General features: G+C 43.3%; 1 protein-coding gene and 1 pseudogene across 1 annotated transcript in view; both read left to right on the top strand.

The window, feature by feature from the left end:
• The window catches only part of LOC126091050 (uncharacterized), a 376,404-nt gene that overhangs the window by 107,516 nt on the left and 247,442 nt on the right, over positions 1-21,446 (top strand). The window lies entirely within an intron of this gene.
• LOC126100706 (5S ribosomal RNA) lies at positions 19,896-20,013 on the top strand (annotated as a pseudogene).

Genomic DNA, 21,446 nt, shown 5'->3' with positions numbered 1-21,446 from the left:
TGTAAGTCGGTGTCAACAAAATATTTTCGCATTCGGAGGAGAAAGTTGGTGATTGGAATTTCGTCAGAAGATTCCGTCGCAACGAAAAACGCCTTTCTTTTAATGATGCCCTTCCCAAATCCTGTATCATCTCTGTGATACTCTCTCCCATATTTCGCGATAATACAAAACCTGCTGCTTTTCTTTCAACTTTTTCAGTGTACTCAGTCAGTCCCATCTGGTAAGGATCCCACACCGCGCAGCAGTATTCTAAGAGAGGACGGACAAGCGTTGTGTAGGCAGTCTCCTTAGTAGGTCTGTTACATTTTCTAAGTATCCTGCCAATAAAACGCAGTCTTTGGTTAGACTTCACAACATTTTCTATGTGTTCCTTCCAATTTAAATTGTTCGTAATTGTGATTCCTAGGTATTTAGTTGAATTTACGGCTTTCAGATTAGACTGATTTATCGTGTATCCGAAGTTTAACGAGTTCCTCTTAGCACTCATGTGGATGACCTCACACTTTTCGTTATTTAGGGTCAACTGCCACTTTTCGCACCATTCCGATATTTCTTTTAAATCGTTTTGCAGTTTGTTTTGATCTTCTGATGACTTTTTTAGTCGATAAACGACAGCGTCATCTGCAATCAACCGAAGACGGCTGCTCAGATTGTCTCCCAAATCGTTTATATAGATAAGGAACAGCAAAGGGCCTATAACACTACCTTGGGGAACGCCTGAAATCACTTCTGTTTTACTCGATGACTTTCCGTCAATTACTACGAACTGTGACCTGTCTGACAGGAAATCACAGATCCAGTCGCATAACTGAGACGATACTCCATAAGCACACAATTTCACTACGAGCCGCTTGTGTGGTACAGTCTCCAAATAACCACCAGGTGTCACGAGTTGGGGGACCTTCAGTATAAAAGGAGGCGGGGAGCATTGTGTTGTCAGTAGAGAAACAATACCAGCAGAACGGGTCGTTCAGCAGAGGTCAGTGACCTCTAACGTGGACTAGTGATTGTATGTAACCTAGGTAACAGATTCATCAGGGACATTTCAACCCTTCTACGGCTGCTCAACTCCCTGTTGGTGATTGATTGTGAAGTGGAAACGCGAAGACCAGACAGATCTCATCTACTGACAGAGACGGTCGAGTGTAGCCTGAAGTCAACGGAAGGAATAACTCATGAGTTCCAAAATCGTACCAGCCTCCCCGCTAGTGCAGTGATTGTGCATACTGTGCTAACAAATGGGACACAGTGCTCTAGCGGCTACTCACAGGCCACACGTTTCTGTAGTCATTGCTGAGCGACGCTCGAGGTGGTGAAAAGAGCGGCGTCACTGAACAGTGGATGTCTGGAAACGAGTGATTTTGAGTGACTAATCACGCTATATGCTCTGGCAATTCGACGGAAGGGTTTGGGTATGGCGAATGCTTGGAGAGCCTTACCTGTCATCTTGTGTAGTATGGAGGAGGTGGTGTTAATGTTGTGATCCTGTTATTGCACTTGAGAAAACGCTTAAAGCGGCAGGATGTGGACACATTGCACAGCTTTCTGAACTCCATACAGTCGAGGAACAGTTCAGAGAAGATAATTGTTTGTATTATCATTACAATGCACCCTATCATAAAGTAGCATCTGCGAGGCAATGGTTTGTGGGCAATAACAGACCTGAAATGGACTGGCCTGACTAGAGTCCCGACCTGTAAGCAATGAAACACTTTTAGTATGAATTATAACTTCAACTTTGGTCCAGGGTTCAGCGTCTAACATCTAATCATCGCAGGCCGGGGTGGTCGAGCGGTTCTAGGAGCTACAGTCTGGAACTGCGCGACTGCTACAGTCGCAGGTTCGAATCCTGCCTCGGGCATGGATGTGTGTGATGTCCTTAGGTTAGTTAGGTTTAAGTAGTTCTAAGTTCTAGGGGATTGATGACCTCAGATGTTAAGTCCCATAGTGCTCAGAGCCATTTGAACTATTTTTTGGACCTCAGAAGTTAAGTCCTATAGTGCTCAGAGGCATTTTCTAATCATCAAGTCTGACCTCGGTTCTTGACAAAGAACATTCAGACACTTCACTGAGCGTCCACAGCAGAGTTCAATCCGTCGTGAAGGCGAAAGATTGACACACGCTATGTTAATATCCGCTAGTAGGTGTCCGGATATTTTTGATCAAATAGTGTAAATGCTCAGAAAATTTGAATGGTATCCGTCATACTTACAGGGTGCGGCGCTTAAATCCGGACAAATGAAACATTTTTAAAAGCAAATTTATTCAAACAAAATACAAATGAAAATCCTTTCACATATAAATAATCGTATCTTTCAAGAGTAACAGTACTCGATGTAACCCCCATCAGAATTTCATTTAAGGCGGATAAATATAGCCGGTCGAAGTGGCCGTGCGGTTCTAGGCGCGGCAGTCTGGAACCACGAGACCGCTACGGTCGCAGGTTCGAATCCTGCCTCGGGCATGGATGTGTGTGATGTCCTTAGGTTAGTTAGGTTTAACTAGTTCTAAGTTCTAGGGGACTAATGACCTCAGAAGTGGAGTCCCATAGTGCTCAGAGCCATTTGAACCATTTGGATAAATATATTGGAAAGTACAGGAAAGTACAGGAAAACAGCTGAAGTTAACAAATATAGCTAGGAAAAAGCTTAAATGTGTAAAATCGAGAAAAAATCTCTAACAATAATAGTGTTGATGGTGTAATTATCTTCGGCTGTTCGAGAATATTCCGCCGGGCTTCTTATTGTAATAAATTTTTTACATGTAACCGTACCACTTCGCCAAAGCTAGAAAGAAATCAATCTTAACTATCCATCTACGACTAAGTCATTAGAGGTGGAGCATAAGCGTGGATAATGAAAGGAAACGTGCCATGTCCATCCAAAACAACCGTCATGACATTTGCATTAAGCGATTTAGGGAATGCAGGGAAATATTGAGGCTGTACGACATTAGAACCGCTATCCTTCCAATTGCGAGTCCAGTGACACTGGAGCGATTTGACATCTTTGGGCTTAGGTATTACCTGAAATTTTATGAGTGTTTAAGTTTACAGCCTTGATAACAGACGCTTTTCGAGAACAAGCCAACAGCTCAGTTCACCGAATCACTACACGGAATAAATTAATGTCGCTAACTTTAGTTTGGGAAAGGTGCACATTATACAGGAACATGTAGTTTCGCTTGGTATCTATTCTGGGGCGCTACTGAACGTGTGTCACGAAACCTCTGTGCTCAGCAAGTGCCGGGTCCCATGGTTGGGCTGCAGTGGGTCCCAGAGTGCCCAGTGTCGGCGGACACACAGCAGTTCCATCGTAGGCCACCCCTGTATCGCTGTGGTCGTGCAGAGGACCAGGAACCGGATCAGGGACTCGGCCTTGGGTGCGGCTGACAGCATCTTCCGCATTGCTCCTTAAAGCTGCGGACGAACCGCATGGCTTCAACGTTGAAGGCTGGATAGAGCTGCGTCGTTGTCAGGTGCGTTATGCCGTTCCGAGAGCAGAAATCCTGAAACATACTGCATGAAAACTGAGGACCATCGTCCGAAACGAATAGTTATTGGACCCCTTCAGTGGCGAATATTTTCTGCAGTGCGCTTATTCTTTCCCTTCCTGTCGTATTTGATGTTCGAACTGCGTAAGGAAACTTGTGAAACGAGTCTGTGACGATGAACCACATCTCTCTGAAGAAAGTAACAGCCAAGTCATCATGGACGCTTCTCTTGGGGCTCTGCGACATTGACCAGACGTGGAGACGTTCCGCGGGTGCTGGCTGGGTTGCTGCACAGGTGTCGCAGGAGCCGGCTGTCCTCTCCATGTCCTGCGTGATGCCGGGGCATTAGGCGTGCAGCCTTCCGAATGCATTCATGTGCGTCAACTCCCAGTGGTCAGAAACACCCGGCAGTTGTGATGTGATGTCAGCATAAGAACTTCCTTTACCAACTGGATACTGTTTCTTAGGGAAAAATAAGTGCAGAGTTCTGGAAGGCAGAAGGGTGGGATGCGTTCCCGCCAACCTTTGCAAATGTATTTCATGACTAGTATGAGGATAAGGTCCTCAGCTGAATCTTTCGCAGTTACATATGCAGTGACGGAAAATCCTTGTAGTCGGTTTTGTGTGGTGTCGTCTATTTGGTAGCACAGTGTTTCCCGAGAGTCAAATGTGGGCTCCGGTCCCATAGGGAGTCTGGTTAGGACATCGGTGTTAGCATGTCAGGCTGCTGGCTCAAAAGATTCTCTTTCCAAAAATACGTGAAAAACGACTCTTGCAGCCCTGGATCCAAATTACGTACTCTTCTAGTGTTACAAATTGCGAATGTAGTACATTTTTAAAGTCCAGGGGAAGAGAAGTATTTGCTAGAAAGCTTAACGGATAAAAATATAAAGAAAGATGTACTCTTCTATTGGTTTGTCCTTCATACAGTGTCCATCATCTTGCTAGGAGATCTCTGGCCTCGAGTATTTTACAGACGAAATGAAGACCCTTTTCCCAATATTACACCAAAAATTTAATTCCACATCTTAAATTGTCGCAACAGTAAAAACATACCGTTCAGCTTTTTAGCACAAAAGACAGCTCTTTAGTCGCGCCTTCATGAGACAAAAGACATGCTGTTGGCTCGCTGAAGCAAAGAGTAATGCACATACTGGCTGTCAACTACTGACTGATCATTTGGCGCATATTCAGTTCTATATATTAAAATATGAAAGCTGTACTCTTCAAATTAATGATTAAATGACATTTTAGTTTTGTATTACTACCAATTTTATGTAAACTAACTTCTTTTTACTCTTTCAGAAATCAAGGCAATAAAAAATGGTAAAAGTTATTTTTTTATTATTATTTATTTTATGGCGAGACGAAAATTTAATAGTCATGGGTGACTGGAATTCGAGTCTAGGAAAAGGGAGAGAAGGAAACGTAGTAGGTGAATATGGATTGGGACTAAGAAATGAAAGAGGAAGCCGCCTGGTAGAATTTTGCACAGAGCACAACATAATCATAGCTAACACTTGGTTTAAGAATCACGAAAGAAGGTTATATACATGGAAGAACCCTGGAGATACTAAAAGGTATCAGATAGATTATATAATGGTAAGGCAGAGATTTAGGAACCAGGTTTTAAATTGTAAGACATTTCCAGGGGCAGATGTGGACTCTGACCACAATCTATTGGTTATGACCTGTAGATTAAAACTGAACAAACTGCAAAAAGGTGGGAATTTAAGGAGATGGGACCTGGATAAACTGAAAGAACCAGACGTTGTACAGAGTTTCAGGGAGAGCATAAGGGAACAATTGACAGGAATGGGGGAAAGAAATACAGTAGAAGAGGAATGGGTAGCTTTGAGGGATGAAGTAGTGAAGGCAGCAGAGGATCAAGTAGGTAAAAAGACGAGGGCTAGTAGAAATCCTTGGGTAACAGAAGAAATATTGAATTTAATTGATGAAAGGAGAAAATATAAAAATGCAGTAAATGAAGCAGGCAAAAAGGAATACAAACGTCTCAAAAATGAGATCGACAGGAAGTGCAAAATGGCTAAGCAGGCATGGCTGGAGGACAAATGTAAGGATGTAGAGGCTTATCTCACTAGGGGTAAGATAGATACTGCGTACAGGAAAATTAGAGAGACCTTTGGAGATAAGAGAACCACTTGTATGAACATCAAGAGCTCAGATGGAAACCCAGTTCTAAGCAAAGAAGGGAAAGCAGAAAGGTGGAAGGAGTATATAGAGGGTCTATATACAAGGGCGATGTACTTGAGGACAATATTATGGAAATGGGAGAGGATGTAGATGAAGATAAAATGGGAGATATGATACTGCGTGAAGAGTTTGACAGAGCACTGAAAGACCTGAGTCGGAACAAGGCCCCCGGAGTAGACAACATTCCATTGGAACTACTGACGGCCTTGGGAGAGCCAGTCCTGTCAAAACTCTACCATCTGGTGAGCAAGATGTATGAAACAGGCGAAATACCCTCAGACTTCAGGAAGAATATAATAATTACAATCACAAGGTAAGCAGGTGTTGACAGATGTAAAAATTACCGAACAATCAGTTTAATAAGCCACAGCTGCAAAATACTAACACAAATTCTTTACAGACGAATGGAATAACTAGTAGAAGCCGACCTCGGGAAAGATCAGTTTGGATTCCGTAGAAACACTGGAACACGTGAGGCAATACTGACCTTACGACTTATCTTAGAAGAAAGATTAAGGAAAGGCAAACCTACGTTTCTAGCATTTGTAGACTTAGAGAAAGCTTTTGACAATGTTGACTGGAATACTCTCTTTCAAATTCTAAAGGTGTCAGAGATAAAATACAGGGAGCGAAAGGCTATTTACCGTTTGTACAGAAACCAGATGGCAGTTGTAACAGTCGAGGGACATGAAAGGGAAGCAGTGGTTGGGAAGGGAGTGAGACAGGGTTGTAGCCTCTCCCCGATGTTATTCAATCTGTATATTGAGCAAGCAGTAAATGAAACAAAAGAAAAAAATTGGAGTTGGTATTAAAATCCATTGAGAAGAAATAAAAACTTTGAGGTTCGCCGATGACATTGTAATTCTGTCAGAGACAGCAAAGGACTTGGAAGAGCAGTTGAATGGAATGGACAGCGTCTTGAAAGGAGGATATAAGATGAACATCAACAAAAGCAAAACGGGGATAATGGAATGTAGTCGAATTAAGTCGGGTGATGCTGAGGGAATTAGATTAGGAAATGAGACACTTAAAGTAGTAAAGGAGTTTTGCTATTTGGGGAGCAAAATAACTGATGATAGTCGAAGTAGAGAGGATATAAAATGTAGACTTGCAATGGCAAGGAAAGCGTTTCTGAAGAAGAGGAATTTGTTAACATCAAGTATAGATTTAAGTGTCAGGAAGTAATTTCTGAAAGTATTTGTATGGAGTGTAGCCATGTATTGAAGTGAAACATGGACGATAAAAAGTTTGGACAAGAAGAGAATAGAAGCTTTCGAAATGTGGTGCTACAGAAGAATGCTGAAGATTAGATGGGTAGATCACATAACTAATGAGGAAGTATTGAATAGGATTGGGGAGAAGAGAAGTTTGTGGCACAACTTGACCAGAAGAAGGGATCGGTTGGTAGGACATGTTCTGAGGCATCAAGGGATCACCAATTTAGTATTGGAGGGCAGCATGGAGGGTAAAAATCGTAGAGGGTGACCAAGAGATGAATACACTAAGCAGATTCAGAAGGATGTAGGGTGCAGTAGGTACTGGGAGATGAAGAAGCTTGCACAGGATAGAGTAGCATGGAGAGCTGCATCAAACCAGTCTCAGGACTGAAGACCACAACAACAACAACATGGCCTTCATTGGACCACTCTAGCCAAAAATTCAAAGTTGTAAACAAGTTGTTACACAGGGATACAATTTGGCTCAACAATAACTTAATATGACATTTAGGTAATATAATTATTAGAGTCTATTCTTATATGAAAGGTGTTTTGCTCTTCTGTCTGCCCAATATTTCTTCATTCTATCAGATATTTTCTTTCTTTCTTCATCTGAGACCACTCTTCCTGTACTCCTTTTATTGATTTTCATTTTTAGTCTGGTTTGTGGGTCTTGCAGTATTCTGGTTTTCTCTGTCTTGTTTTTTAGGTCATCTACTGTGATTTGGAGTTCTTTTACATCTTCCTTAATTTCTGTGATCCATTTAATGTTGCTTTTGCTATTCCACAATTTTTGTATTATTTTTTTACTAAATCTGCTTTCTGGAGTTCTCATCAGATGTCCAACGAATGAGATGTGTTTCTTCCTGATCGTGCTCATGACTGGTTCTATTTTCTTATAAACTGTTTCATTTGATGCTATTCTCCAATGTCCATTTATTTTATACTGTTTATTTATACATGTCCTAATTATTGTTCTTTCTATTTTTAGTATTCTGTCAATTTCTGTTGTATTAGTTGTTTTGAAGATAGTTTCAGCTGCATACGTTATTTCTGGTTGTGTAACTGTTTTATAGTGTTTTAATTTTGCATTTATAGTTAGGCTTTTTTGTTGTATATAGTTTTGGTAATGTAATTTGCGTAGTTCAGTTTTTTTATTCTATTCTGTCATGGTGGCTTCTCATTTAGATTGTATGTTATTATTTCGCCTAATTATTTAAATTTATCAACAATTTTGATTTCCTGTTCTCCTATTGTAACTTTGTTTGCAAGTGATGGATCAGTTAACATAATCTCCGTTTTTTTTAAATATATTCTAAGGCCTGCTTTCTCTGTTATTTCTTGTAGTGATTTCACTTGTTGCCTGGCATCGTGAACGGTGTTGGCTAGGAGAGCAAGATCATCAGCGAATCCCAAGCAGTTTAAGCTAATATCATCTTTTGCACTTCTAATTCTTATCATCTTTGGATTGTCCTTGTACCATTCTCTCATTATGTATTCCAGTGCACAGTTGAACAGTAATGGTGATAGGCAGTCACCTTGTCTTACGCCTGTTTTTATGAGGAATGGTTCCGAAATTTCTCCTCTAAACTCCACTTTTGATTTGGTGTTGGTTAGAGTGAGTTGTATTATTTTAATTAGTTTTGGATGGAGTCCTAGATTTCTTAAAATTTTGAATTCTGAAGGTCTGTGGAGACAGTCATATGCCTTCTTAAAATCTACAAATGTTATTGCCAGAGGTTTGTTCCGTTTCTTGTAGTATGCCATAATCAATTTTAAACTAATTATCTGCTCTGTACAGCTTCTCCATGGTCTGAAATCTCCCTGATATTCCCCTAACTCCTGTTCTAATTGCTCCTTGATTCTTTCATATAGGATCTTGGATAGAATTTTGTAAGTGCAATCTAGGAGAGAGATTCCTCTGTAGTTGTCTGGGTTGCTCTTATCTCCCTTTTTGTGTAGTGGGGGGATGATAGCTGTGGTCCAATGTTCAGGGAATCGTTCTGTTACCCAAATTTTTGTTAGAGCCATGTGTAAGGAGGTCTTGACTGTGTCACTTGCATATTTCTACATTTCAACAAAAATCTGATTTCTCCACATGCCTTATAATTTTTTTGTTCTTTAAGAATTTTTTCTATTTCTTGGAAAGTTGGAGGGTCTAGTTTGTTAGGTTTGGTTTTTATTGGGGTATTTATGTTGTTTTGTAAGGGTTCTTTGGGTTCCTCGGAATTCAGAAGTTTGTTAAATGCTTTTGCCATGATTTCTGCATTTTCCTTGTTACTGTGTGTCATTCTTCCATCTTCATCTTTCAGTGTTAGTGTAGGGGCCTCATATTCTTGTAGTTGTTTCCCAAAGATTTTATAGTAGTTCCTGGAGTTGGTTTTATGATAATTATCTTCTATAGAGTTTATAATATCTTTATGGAATCCTCTCTTGATTCTTCTAATATTTTGTGTGAATTTTTTTCTTTCTTTTTTAGGTTGATGGCATTTTCTTCAGTTTTATATGTTTGAAACTTTAACCATGCTTGGTGTCTATCTTCATGGAATTTGTCACATTCTGATGTCGACCATGCATGTTTCCTTCGTGGATTCAAGGGAGCTAGATTCTCTGCTTCTTTTTTAAGATTAGGCACCAGTTGTTCTAGATCATGTGTGAATTTGATGGTTTGTGTTATTTGTTGGTATTTATTATTTTTAATTAGCTGATGTGGGTCAAACCTCCTTTTTATTTTATTAGTTTTTCCGGTCCTCTTCTTTAAGTTATTTTAGTAAGTTAAATAGAAATTTTTGGATTCTAAAATACGTCGCACGTTAAGGACAGTATACATTTAGCTTTTAGTACAGTGAATTATTTACGAAAATGCTAATTATTTTTAAACCACAGTAATAAGTTTCTGTTTAGTGAAAAATTAATTTCCCCGAAATATTACGTAAATTACGTTTGTAAGAAATGTTCCCACCATGGGGAATATGTTATAAGTTACGCAAAGTGAAATCTACACACTAACTAATTTTTATGACCAAAAAGATTTAACATCGAAAGATAAAAACAATTTTTTAATGTGACTAAATAATGTGGAAAAGTAAAGAATTTTCGTAAAAGCTTCACTTTAAATCGTTAGTCCAACAGACATGGATCCTGCACGTTATAACTGCAATTAAAAGGAACATTGCCGAAAAAACGGGATAGGATCCCAGGTTTTGCTGAACTGATAATGGTATGGAAAACTATATTTGACATAGGAATCCAATAAATCAAAATTTTAAACATGGCTGAAGCAGCAACTCTTGAAAATCTTCACGATAAATGATAACACCCAAACAGTTGCAGGATATAGATTTATTGAAATCCTTGACCACGGTTTCGGTATATCTAAATATACCTTCATCAAAAGGAAAAGTACACTAAAATCACATCCTGCAGTGGGGATGCATAAAACAATCGTGCGAGAGGCGTCGTCAGTAGTTAAAATTAAACTATCACCTCCATCTGTACAGCATAATTATGAAGAGATGGTCGATGCGAACACGGCATACTATCAGTACTTAGCCAGCGAACTAGCGTGAAGAGGGTATGGAAGCACTGTGGTATACCACAAGTGCCCTCTCTAGATGAAACTGTCTGCCCTAGTGCTTCCACACCCTCTGCAGTACAGCTACTCACGGAGATCCAGTGTGTAACTGTAATAATCGTGTGGCAGCAAAATCTGGTAGATATGCTAATGCATGAATGCGTAACCGATTTAGGCTAGAAAAAATTAGTCCCAGTTTTGGCCACCAGGTGCATATCTGGCGCCGTACACTGCTTGTATGACGCTATGACATCAACGTTCTCATTTGACAATCCATAACGCCGTGAACGATGTGATTATTAAGAAGAGAGACCGTACCCTGTTATTGAAACCATTTTATGTGAACGACAGCAGTTACAGTGCTGCACTGACAGGAAGAGAGCATCGCCGATTGAAAGGTTTGGGGAGAGGCACGATATCATGAAATGGTTTATCGAAGACATGAATGAGCATGGTGTGGCACCTGAAAGAGGAAAGCGTCCTGTCCTGGTGGAAGTTACTGAAGAGGTTGATGTTACTGCGGGTGATCATGACTCTCGTGCCCGGATGGTGCTGTTCATCCCACGGTCAACAGTACGGAGAGTTTTGCGGTCTATTTTACACTCGTACCCGTACAAGATCCTGAATTTGCTCTTCGGTGTCTGGTACGGATCGAAGTTGATGACATGTGGTCGGGCAATATTCTGGAGAGTAATGACGCATAATTTACACTACAGATTAAAACGATTACACAGAACTGTTAAACCGCGTGTTGTGCACGAGGAGCCATTGCAAATGGCCGTATGTGACTGTGGTGTGGATTCAAGGGCAACTTTATCTCGGACCATTCTTCTTTGAAGAATGCACCCAGAGGGCCTTTCTGTTGTAGCGTGACGTCTGCATGCTATCTATACCTTCTCGTACAGCATGTGATTCCTGCTTTGGAAGGGAGCAACTGTATGAAAACTACTGTTTGCATGCAAAATGGGGCAACACCTTACGTTGCTAACCCCATGAAAGATCTGCTTAGCGTGTAAGTAGGCTGTTTAGGTTTTTATATTGGTGACGCCACGTAACGCTCTGTATGAAAATCACTGGCTGTGCTGTGTGCAGTCTGTGGCTGGTTAGCATTGTTGTAATATTCGCTATTGTAGTGTTGGGCAGTTGGATGTAAACAGCACGTAGCGTTGCGCAGTTGGAGGTGAGCCGCCAGCAGTGGTGGATGTGGGGAGAGAGATGGCTGAGTTTTGAGAGCGGATGATCTGGACGTGTGTCCATCAGAGACAGTAAATTTGTAAGACTGGATGTCATGAACAGATATATATATATTATGACTTTTGAACACTATTAAGGTAAATACATTGTTTGTTCTTTATCAAAATCTTTCATTTGCTAACTATGCGTATCAGTAGTTAGTGACTTCAGTAGTTAGAATCTTTTATTTAGCTAGCAGTATTGGCGCCCGCTGTATTGCAGTAGTTTGAGTAACGAAGATTTTTGTGAGGTAAGTGATTCATGAAAAGTATAGGTTATTGTTAATCAGGGCCATTCTTTTGTAGGGATTATTAAAAGTCAGATTGCGTTGCGCTAAAAATATTGTGTGTCAGTTTAGTGTTGATCAGAATAAGTAAAGAGAGTAATGTCTGGGTACGTTCAGTTTTGCTCAGCTGTTTGAAAAGCAAATAATGTAAGAGGTTTATCAGCACAGTCATTCATAAATTTTTCTAAGGGGACGTTTCAGATGCAACCTTCCACGGACGTGTTATCTCCAGAGTTTTTCCAGAAACGTGGCCTCCCAAGATCACCTGATCTGAATCCATGTGAATTTTGGCTCTGGAGATATCTACCGTAAAAGAACGCGTTTACCATGGACACGTTCGGTCTCTACCTGATCTGAATGTCAATATACAGGACCACGTTGCTCAGACTCCTCCGGCATCTACATTTACATCACACTCCGTAAGTCACCTAATGGTGTGCGGTGGAGGGTACTTTCAGTATCACTGTCTGATCCCTCCAACCCTGTTCCACTAGTGAATAGTGCGTGGAACGATTGATTGTCGGTAAGCCTCTGTATTGGCTCTAATTTCTCGAATTTTCTCCTCGTGGTCAATACGAGAGATGTATGTGGGGGGAAGTAATATGTTGTCCGACTCCTCCTGAAAAGTCCTGTCCCGAAATTTCAGTAGTAAATCTCTCCGTGATGCGCAACGCCTCTCTTGTAACGTCTGACAGTGGAGTTCGTTTCGCATCTCCGTAACGCTCTCTCGCCACCTAAACGATCCCGTGACGAAACGCGCCGCTCTTCGTTGGATCTTCTCTATCAATCCTACCTGATAGGGGTCCCAGATAGATCAACAATACTCAAGAATCGGCGAATAAGTGCCTCATAAGCCACTTCTTTCGTGAATGAGTTACATTTCCTTAAGATTCTTCCGATGAACCTGAGTCTGGTGTCTGCTTTTCCCACTATCTGTTTTATGCGGTTATTCCACTTAAGGTCACTCTGGATAGTCACGCCTAGATACTTTACGGCAGACGCTGTCTCCAGCTGTTTGTTATCAATAGTGTAGCTGTACAGTAGTGGACTTCTTTTCCTGTGCATGCCCAACGTGTTACATTTATTTACGTTCACGGTCAACTACCAGAGCCTGCACCATTCATCAATTCTCTGCACGTCGTTCTGCAAATTCTTGCTATCTACTGGCGTTGCTACTTTGGTACAGACGACTGCATCATCCGCTAATAGCCTTAAAGACCATCCGATGTTTTCTACTAGATCATTTATATAGTAAACAGTAATGGTCCTGTCGCACTTCCCTGTGGTACTCCGGATATTACCTTTACATCTGCCGATATACACTCCTGGAAATTGAAATACGAACACCGTGAATTCATTGTCCCAGGAAGGGGAAACTTTATTGACACATTCCTGGGGTCAGATACATCACATGATCGCACTGACAGAACCACAGGCACATAGACACAGGCAACAGAGCATGCACAATGTCGGCACTAGTACAGTGTATATCCACCTTTCGCAGCAATGCAGGCTGCTATTCTCCCATGGAGACGATCGTAGAGATGCTGGATGTAGTCCTGTGGAACGGCTTGCCATGCCATTTCCACCTGGCGCCTCAGTTGGACCAGCGTTCGTGCTGGACGTGCAGATCGCGTGAGACGACGCTTCATCCAGTCCCAAACATGCTCAATGGGGGACAGATCCGGAGATCTTGCTGGTCAGGGTAGTTGACTTACACCTTCTAGAGCACGTTGGGTGGCACGGGATACATGCGGACGTGCATTGTCCTGTTGGAACAGCAAGTTCCCTTGCCGGTCTAGGAATGGTAGAACGATGGGTTAGATGACGGTTTGGATGTACCGTGCACTATTCAGTGTCCCCTCGACGATCACCAGTGGTGTACGGCCAGTGTAGGAGATCGCTCCCCACACCACGATGCCGGGTGTTGGCCCTGTGTGCCTCGGTCGTATGCAGTCCTGATTGTGGCGCTCACCTGCACGGCGCCAAACACGCATACGACCGTCATTGGCACCAAGGCAGAAGCGACTCTCATCGCTGAAGACAACACGTCTCCATTCGTCCCTCCATTCACGCCTGTCGCGACACCACTGGAGGCGGGCTGCACGATGTTGGGGCGTGAGCGGAAGACGGCCTAACGGTGTGCGGGACCGTAGCCCAGCTTCATGGAGACGGTTGCGAATGGTCCTCGCCGATACCCCAGGAGCAACAGTGTCCCTAATTTGCTGGGAAGTGGCGGTGCGGTCCCCTACGGCATTGCGTAGGATCCTACGGTCTTGGCGTGCATCCGTGCGTCGCTGCGGTCCGGTCCCAGGTCGACGGGCACGTGCACCTTCCGCCGACCACTGGCGACAACATCGATGTACTGTGGAGACCTCACGTCCCACGTGGTGAGCAATTCGGCGGTACGTCCACCCGGCCTCCCGCATGCCCACTATACGCCCTCGCTCAAAGTCCGTCAGCTGCACATACGGTTCACGTCCACGCTGTCGCGGCATGCTACCAGTGTTAAAGACTGCGATGGAGCTCCGTATGCCACGGCAAACTGGCTGACACTGACGGCGGCGGTGCACAAATGCTGCGCAGCTAGCGCCATTCGACGGCCAACACCGCGGTTCCTGGTGTGTCCGCCGTGCCGTGCGTGTGATCATTGCTTGTACAGCCCTCTCGCAGTGTCCGGAGCAAGTATGGTGGGTCTGACACACCGGTGTCAATGTGTTCTTTTTTCCATTTCCAGGAGTGTAGTTAGCACTGCTGCAAGCAACTGTTGATCACGTCGTTTTACGGATGCAGCGTCTCTTCGACCTCTCCAGTGCTCATATTGAACAAACTGTGTAAGAGGCGGTTAATAATAAATCAACACTATCCCTTTGTCATTTGTTTGACCTTTCCTGCCCATGCCCCGTTACCAATCCATTATATATGGAGACGTTGCTACGCGTCTTTCTTGCATTCACAGTGCCATATTTGCACGTGGTGAATTAGCATATCTACCACGTTTCGCTGCCATACGGTAATTACGGCCCACGTTGGAGCTCTGTGAGTCGCTGGACAATAATTATAACCACCCGGTAGTATCACCATTAAGAATGCGCCAGCGCGCCACAGATGGAGCAATATTCGGAGAGGATACGAAACACAACACAGGTGGCTGCCGTCACGCATGCGTCTCCGTACCAGTCTTTGCTATAAATGTTCAAATGTGTGTGAAATCTTATGGGACTTAACTGCTAAGGTCATCAGTACCTAAGCTTACACACTACTTAACCTAAATTATCCTAAGGACAAACATACACACCCATGCCCGATGGAGGACTCGAACCTCCGCCGGGACCAGCCGCACAGTCCATGACTGCAGCGGCTTTGTCCGCTTGGCTAATCCCGCGCGGCTTTGGTATAAAGTTACCGATGTAAACTAGCAGTCTCTAGTGCAAAGCACTCACATGAAGATGGCAGAATGGTAGTCAGCCGAAATATCATGGCAAGAAATCGAAGTCGTCCGGCTGCAATGGCGAAACTTCATGGAATAATCGACAATCACTGTTCGTATATAGCTGCTTTATCCTGTGCTGATATATCTAGCGCTTATACTGTTTGCCGCTACAAGCCTAAAACATTACGGCATCTCCTATAGACGGCGGCTACGCGCCGCTGCCCTGAGTCACAGGATCCTGAGACTACGATTGTAGTTAGACAACTAACGCGCGGGCCAAATTGCTGGCGGCGCTCGCCTGGCAGAGCAGAGCTTCGGTTGTATTACAAATGTGTGCGGCACGCGGCCCCTGCCACAGGTCGCTTCACCTGAGCACCGCTTGCCAGCGTCCGCCTTTGAGAGCGGGAGCTGCTTTGTCACCGGTTACGCCATCTACCTGTCGCGCCTCAGCCCAGGTGGCCAGCAGCTCGTGAGTACGTCAACATTTAATATTAGGCTTTCTCTGTTACTCCGGGTGCCGACAATAATTGGTGTCTTTCAGCTTCATCTCGTTCACCTCGAGGACCGCGTTTGTGGAGACTATCATCAACCTAATGTCGTCTGCCCGAAGAGCCGACATGTTTCCATTGATCGACGGTCGAGTCTCTATGGCCCCGTGCACTCTGCAATCGTAAATGACGATGTCGTTTGGTCAAATTTTGAACACGTAGGCGTGGTCTGCTGCGGAGCTCCTTGTCCTTCCGCATTTATCGTTTTCTTCAGCACCATAAGCACACCCGAACCACGAGAAACAGCTCCTCACTACAACAGTGCGTCCTTCATTCTTCACTGTTGCCACATCACAGGAATAGCATTATCCATCACTCCAGATAACTTGTTTCCGGTCGTCCACTGTCCAGTGGACACCATCTCAAGCGTCGCCCGGTACTGACTTCAAAAACATGTGCCTCATGAGGAGCTGCTCGGCCATTGTACAAAACATGGTTCAAATGGCTCTAAGTACTATGGGACTTAACGTCTCAGGTCATCAGTCCCCTAGACTTAGAATTACTTACACCCAACTAACAAGGACATCACACACATCCATGCCGGAGGCAGGATTCGAAGCTGCGACCGTAGCAGCAGCGCGGTTCCGGACTGAAGCGCCTAGAACTGCGCCGCCACAGCGGCCGGCGGCCATTGTAAAGCATTCTTTTACAACCACCACCCACAATGCCCGTCCGTCATTGCCTTAGGTTTCCCTGGTCTGTGGTTATAGCTTCGCGTTTCCGCTGCACAGTTACATCGACAACGATCGACTCGGCCAACATTAGGAGGATTGAAATGACCCTGATGGATTTGTTACTCAGGTGAGATCTAATGACTAGTCTACATTCGAAGTCAATGATCTCGTCCAACCGACTCTTTCTGCTACCACTGATACTTTACTGACAGCACAATACTCCCCGCGTCCTTTCACACTGTCGGGTCTATCGTTCGTGACGACTGGTGGTCACAGAGGTTTCTGAGTACTCGTACTTTTGATCAGGTGGTGTAAACTCACGGAGGAATTTTATGTAACTGGGAATTACAATCAGATTTTGATAAGAATGTAATTATTAGGCTTCCAAAGAAGTCGAGAAGGTATAAATATGAAAATTGGTGCATAATTAGTCCAGTATAATTCCCGTTAAAAATAATCACAAGAGCACCTTACCTAAGAGTGGAAAGCAAAAATTGAAAGCAGACTGGTAGTCGACCAGTTTCGTCTTAGTAGAGGTGCAAGGATTTTAATGCGAGACATCATGAGAGTCATTTCGCTATAGGTCGGATGTCGCCCAGTTCTGTTGTTTCGAGGGCAGTGTTGCTGTCAGCTGGTTTATATCCAATAGCCAGCTCTGGCCACTGCCGAAGTCTTCTGATGCGCCGAACATTATGGCCACCGATCTACTATCGATATAAACCGTCCAGGCGATATCAGCGTCACCTGGCGAGGAAAGATTGCTAGTCAGACTCGCTCACGGTGCTTGTAGTATCAGTGAGCGTGTGTCCTTGTGTAGAATGGGGAAGGCACGCGATCTATCTGAGTTTGGCCGAAGGCAGAAGCTCGGCACGAGCACTTCGGAAACTGAACGTCTTGTTGAGTCTTCGAGGAGTGCTCTAGTCAGTGTCTTGAAATCACGTCCAGACGTCATGGGACTGGGCGGCCACCTCTCGTTACAGATGTCGGACGTCGTGCTGGGCAGAGTACAGGTGTGTCTGAACACACAGTGCACCAAACACCCCTAATGGTTGGCCTCCACAGCCTTAGACGCATGCATGTGCCAGTGTTAACACCACGACATCGGCATTTATGAACTGAAACGGGCACGTGATCATCGGCACAGGACGCTGGCGCTGTGGCTAAGCGCTGTATGGTCTGATGAATCCCGATACCTTCTTCTTCATGACAGTGGGAAGGCGCGAATTCATCGTCTTCCAGGGGAACAGCTCCTTGACACCTTTACTGCGAGACGGAGACAAGCTGGTGGCGTTTTCATTATGCTCTGGGGAATATTCACATGGGCATCCATGGGTCCAGTGGAGCTCGTGCAAGGCACCATGACGCACGCCGGTTGTAGACACCTTCATTCCCGACGGCAGTCGCATTTTTCAAGAAGATAAAGCGCCAAGACCAAGAGTGTGATGGAGTAGTTCGAGGAACACAGTGGCGAGTTCCAGTTGATGTGCTGGCCCCTCAACTGAGCCCGATCGAACACATCTGGGATGTGCATGAGAGTGGCGTCAGAGCTCATCACCCTCACCCCGGAATTTACAACAATTAGGTGACTTGTGTGTCCAGATGTGATGCCAGTTCCCTCGAGCGACCTACCAAGCCCGCATTGCTTCCATGCCACGATGCGTCATCGCTGTTATCGAAGCCAAAAGTGAACTTACCACCTATTAGGTAGGTGCTCATGATGTTGCGGCTGACCAGTGCACAAACAGTGCTCGTCACTTACTTGTTCCTGCCTGGATATTCTGTCGGCCAGCTCTCGCAAGCTCTCATCGCCGCCGCCAAGACCGAACATCACGTGCCTAAGTTCTTTCATCATAGACAGCCCGGCAATGTTTTGACGGTCACGAGGTAGCATTCACTAAAAAAATCACTTAGTAATGACTCAGAACGACATTCAGTAAAACATTGCTGACGGTTAAAACTGCACCGCCAAGAAGGACAGCAGTTAACGACATTTTATATATCATGTGTGTACAGTATGGAAGAGAGAATACATGACTGAATTTTCGAAATTTAGTACAAACAGCTATGATCTACTTCTATGAGAGATTGAACAATTTGGATCTCGTAAGGATGAGAGTTAGATCGTGGTCTAAAATCCGTCTAACCATTGTGATGGAAATCCCAAGTGCAGTGCCATGCCAACTACCTATGTGACGTGGGCTTCTGTCGACTGTAGTTCTTGTACGCTAAATGCTTTCAGGAGTACGCACTGTCTTTGATTTTTCAGGTTCTTTCTTCTCGTTGACGAACTCTCTTCGCAATTGACTCACTTTCTAATCGCATACGCAGACGGAACCAGTCTATTCTGTATAATTTCAAAATGGGTGCGAAAAGCAATAGTTGCCTGGACGTAAGGAAATACTGTTTTGGTAAAACGCTTTAGCAAAGTAGGCACAATGCTGAGGTGTCCACTGCTCCATTGCTAATGAATGCTAACGCGTCAGGAACATAACCGGCTCTTCAATACCAGCTCAGTGAACAACGATTCTGTGTATTACTTTCAACCAAACGTGTACGGGATACATCTAGAAGGCCGTGATACGTACTCTTTGGTTTTATAGATCATCTTTGGCCAATCCTGCACTTCTCAAAAAGTGTGTTCATGGCAAAACCCAAAATCCAAATGAGTCTCTAAATTCACTCATATGGAAACGATGCCCTAAACACACATTTGCATCTGCTACAGTTGTCAGAATTGCAACTTATGATGCAGTTACTGTATTTAATGATGGGAACGTCGGGAGGATGAAGGTATTAGAAAGAATGGGCTTCAAGATAGGAAATTTTACTCAAGACATCCTGAGAAAAATAGATTTAGAGCGCGTCTCTGCAGCTGAAAAGTCAGTTGAAGACCTGGTAAAGGAAAGAAGACAGACAGCAAGAAACCAGAAGAGAAGTCTTGAAGGGAAAGACGATCCAGAGTACAAATATGGTGCCTTCTGAAGAAATGACATAAGGAAAAAAGTTAGGTCGAACTTAAAATTGCGTTTCCTGAAAAGTTTGTTTTTTTAAAGTTTATGTACCTTTTCCTCAGATTCTATGAATGCTAGAATTATGAAATTTTGTACACATATTTCAGTAAATCTAATAAACGTTGTCTTAAGAGCAAATTTTGAAATTCTGATTGCAAGCCGAGATATGGGCAAAGTGCTTGGAATTTTGCCTGAATTTAAAATTTACTTGTAGGCAACGGCCTGACCGCAGTGGATACACCGGTTCCCGTAAGATCACCGAAGTTAAGCGCTGTCGGGCGTGGCCGGCACTTGGATGGGTGACCATCCCGCCCGCCATGCGCTGTTGCCATTTTTCGGGGTGCACTCAGCCTCGTGATGTCAATTGAGGAGCTACGTGACCGAATAGTAGCGGCTCCGGTCAAAGAAAACCATCTTAACGACCGGGAGAGCGGTGTGCTGACTACACGCCTCTCCTATCCGCATCCTCAATGAGGATGACACGGTGGTCGGATGGTCCCGATGGGCCACTTGTGGCCTGAAGACGGAGTGCTTTAAAATTTACTTGTGGAATTATAAGTAAAAAATTATGAAAATTCTCCTATTTGACCTATTCCAAAAACCTCTTGAGAGAAGCTTACAACACATAAAGAGATGAAACAGAGAAATTTTTGTAGTAATCTCTTGAACACTTTCTGCGAAAAAGGAACATACATTATTTTTTGAAAATAAAACTTCAAATTTCATTCTAAAAAAAGTTGAATATATATAATCAAAGGATTTTATATGTAAATGTGTTCCTTTCATGTAAAGCGTGGTACAAAATTTCATTGTCATATCTCCAAAACTGTGGATTTGGTGGATTTTTGAAATAGTGTGTGTTTTTCATCAACGTCCCCCTTTAACATCATCAACGGAAACAATTCATACAACTTCAAAGCACACAGAGAAACGACAGTAACACACACCATCAAACAAAGATCATGTTGCCAGCCTAAAATACACAAACATGCTACATAAAGATAACAAATTAACACAGACAGTAATATACCAATGGGTAAATATGCGAAGTATGACGAACTCAGCTCGATCAAGTAGCTTCAGCAAATGGTTATTATGACGCACTTATTGTCAGTCTCATACAGAAAACCAACTGCCACACAGGGAATAAAAAAGGCAAATACGGAACAGAAAATATTTTCAGACATCGGTTTCACGGCACATAAAAAAGACTGCAACACACACTGAGACACAACATAAACACACAGATAGAAGCAGACACGCAATCACACATTTACAAAACAGTGTGTGATACACGCAAAGTTCTCCTCTAAGTACGTCAAACTAGGAAAGACATCCAAAAAAGAAAATTCTTACCACACAATCAGTTGTACTAGATCAGCAATAGCCAACCACATTAAGGCCACTCGTGCCAGGATATCGCCATTTATTTTCATATATTACATAAAATGGACAAATGCTACCAAATGGACCTCTATGACGAACTAGGAATTTTCGTTTGTTGCACTACACGTGGTAACAGGATGGTAAACGACAAGCTAGAAAATAATAGTGTAAATTTCTTGAAAAGTTTCTACAAGGTGGAGTGGTTGTTTTCTTTAAAAAATATAGCAATTGTCTTAACATTACTGAGAAACCAAGAGCTACCAAATAATCGTACTATTTAAGATGTGCCATGACATAAACATGCTTATATAAAAACTTTGTATTTTCATTGCTTGTACTAGCTTAGCAACTGAAATAAGTTTATCCTCGGTTTTAAGA

This window comes from Schistocerca cancellata, chromosome 1 (genome assembly GCF_023864275.1).
Source record: "Schistocerca cancellata isolate TAMUIC-IGC-003103 chromosome 1, iqSchCanc2.1, whole genome shotgun sequence".
NCBI lineage: Eukaryota > Metazoa > Arthropoda > Insecta > Orthoptera > Acrididae > Schistocerca > Schistocerca cancellata.
This window is presented reverse-complemented; position numbering and strand designations above follow the sequence as displayed.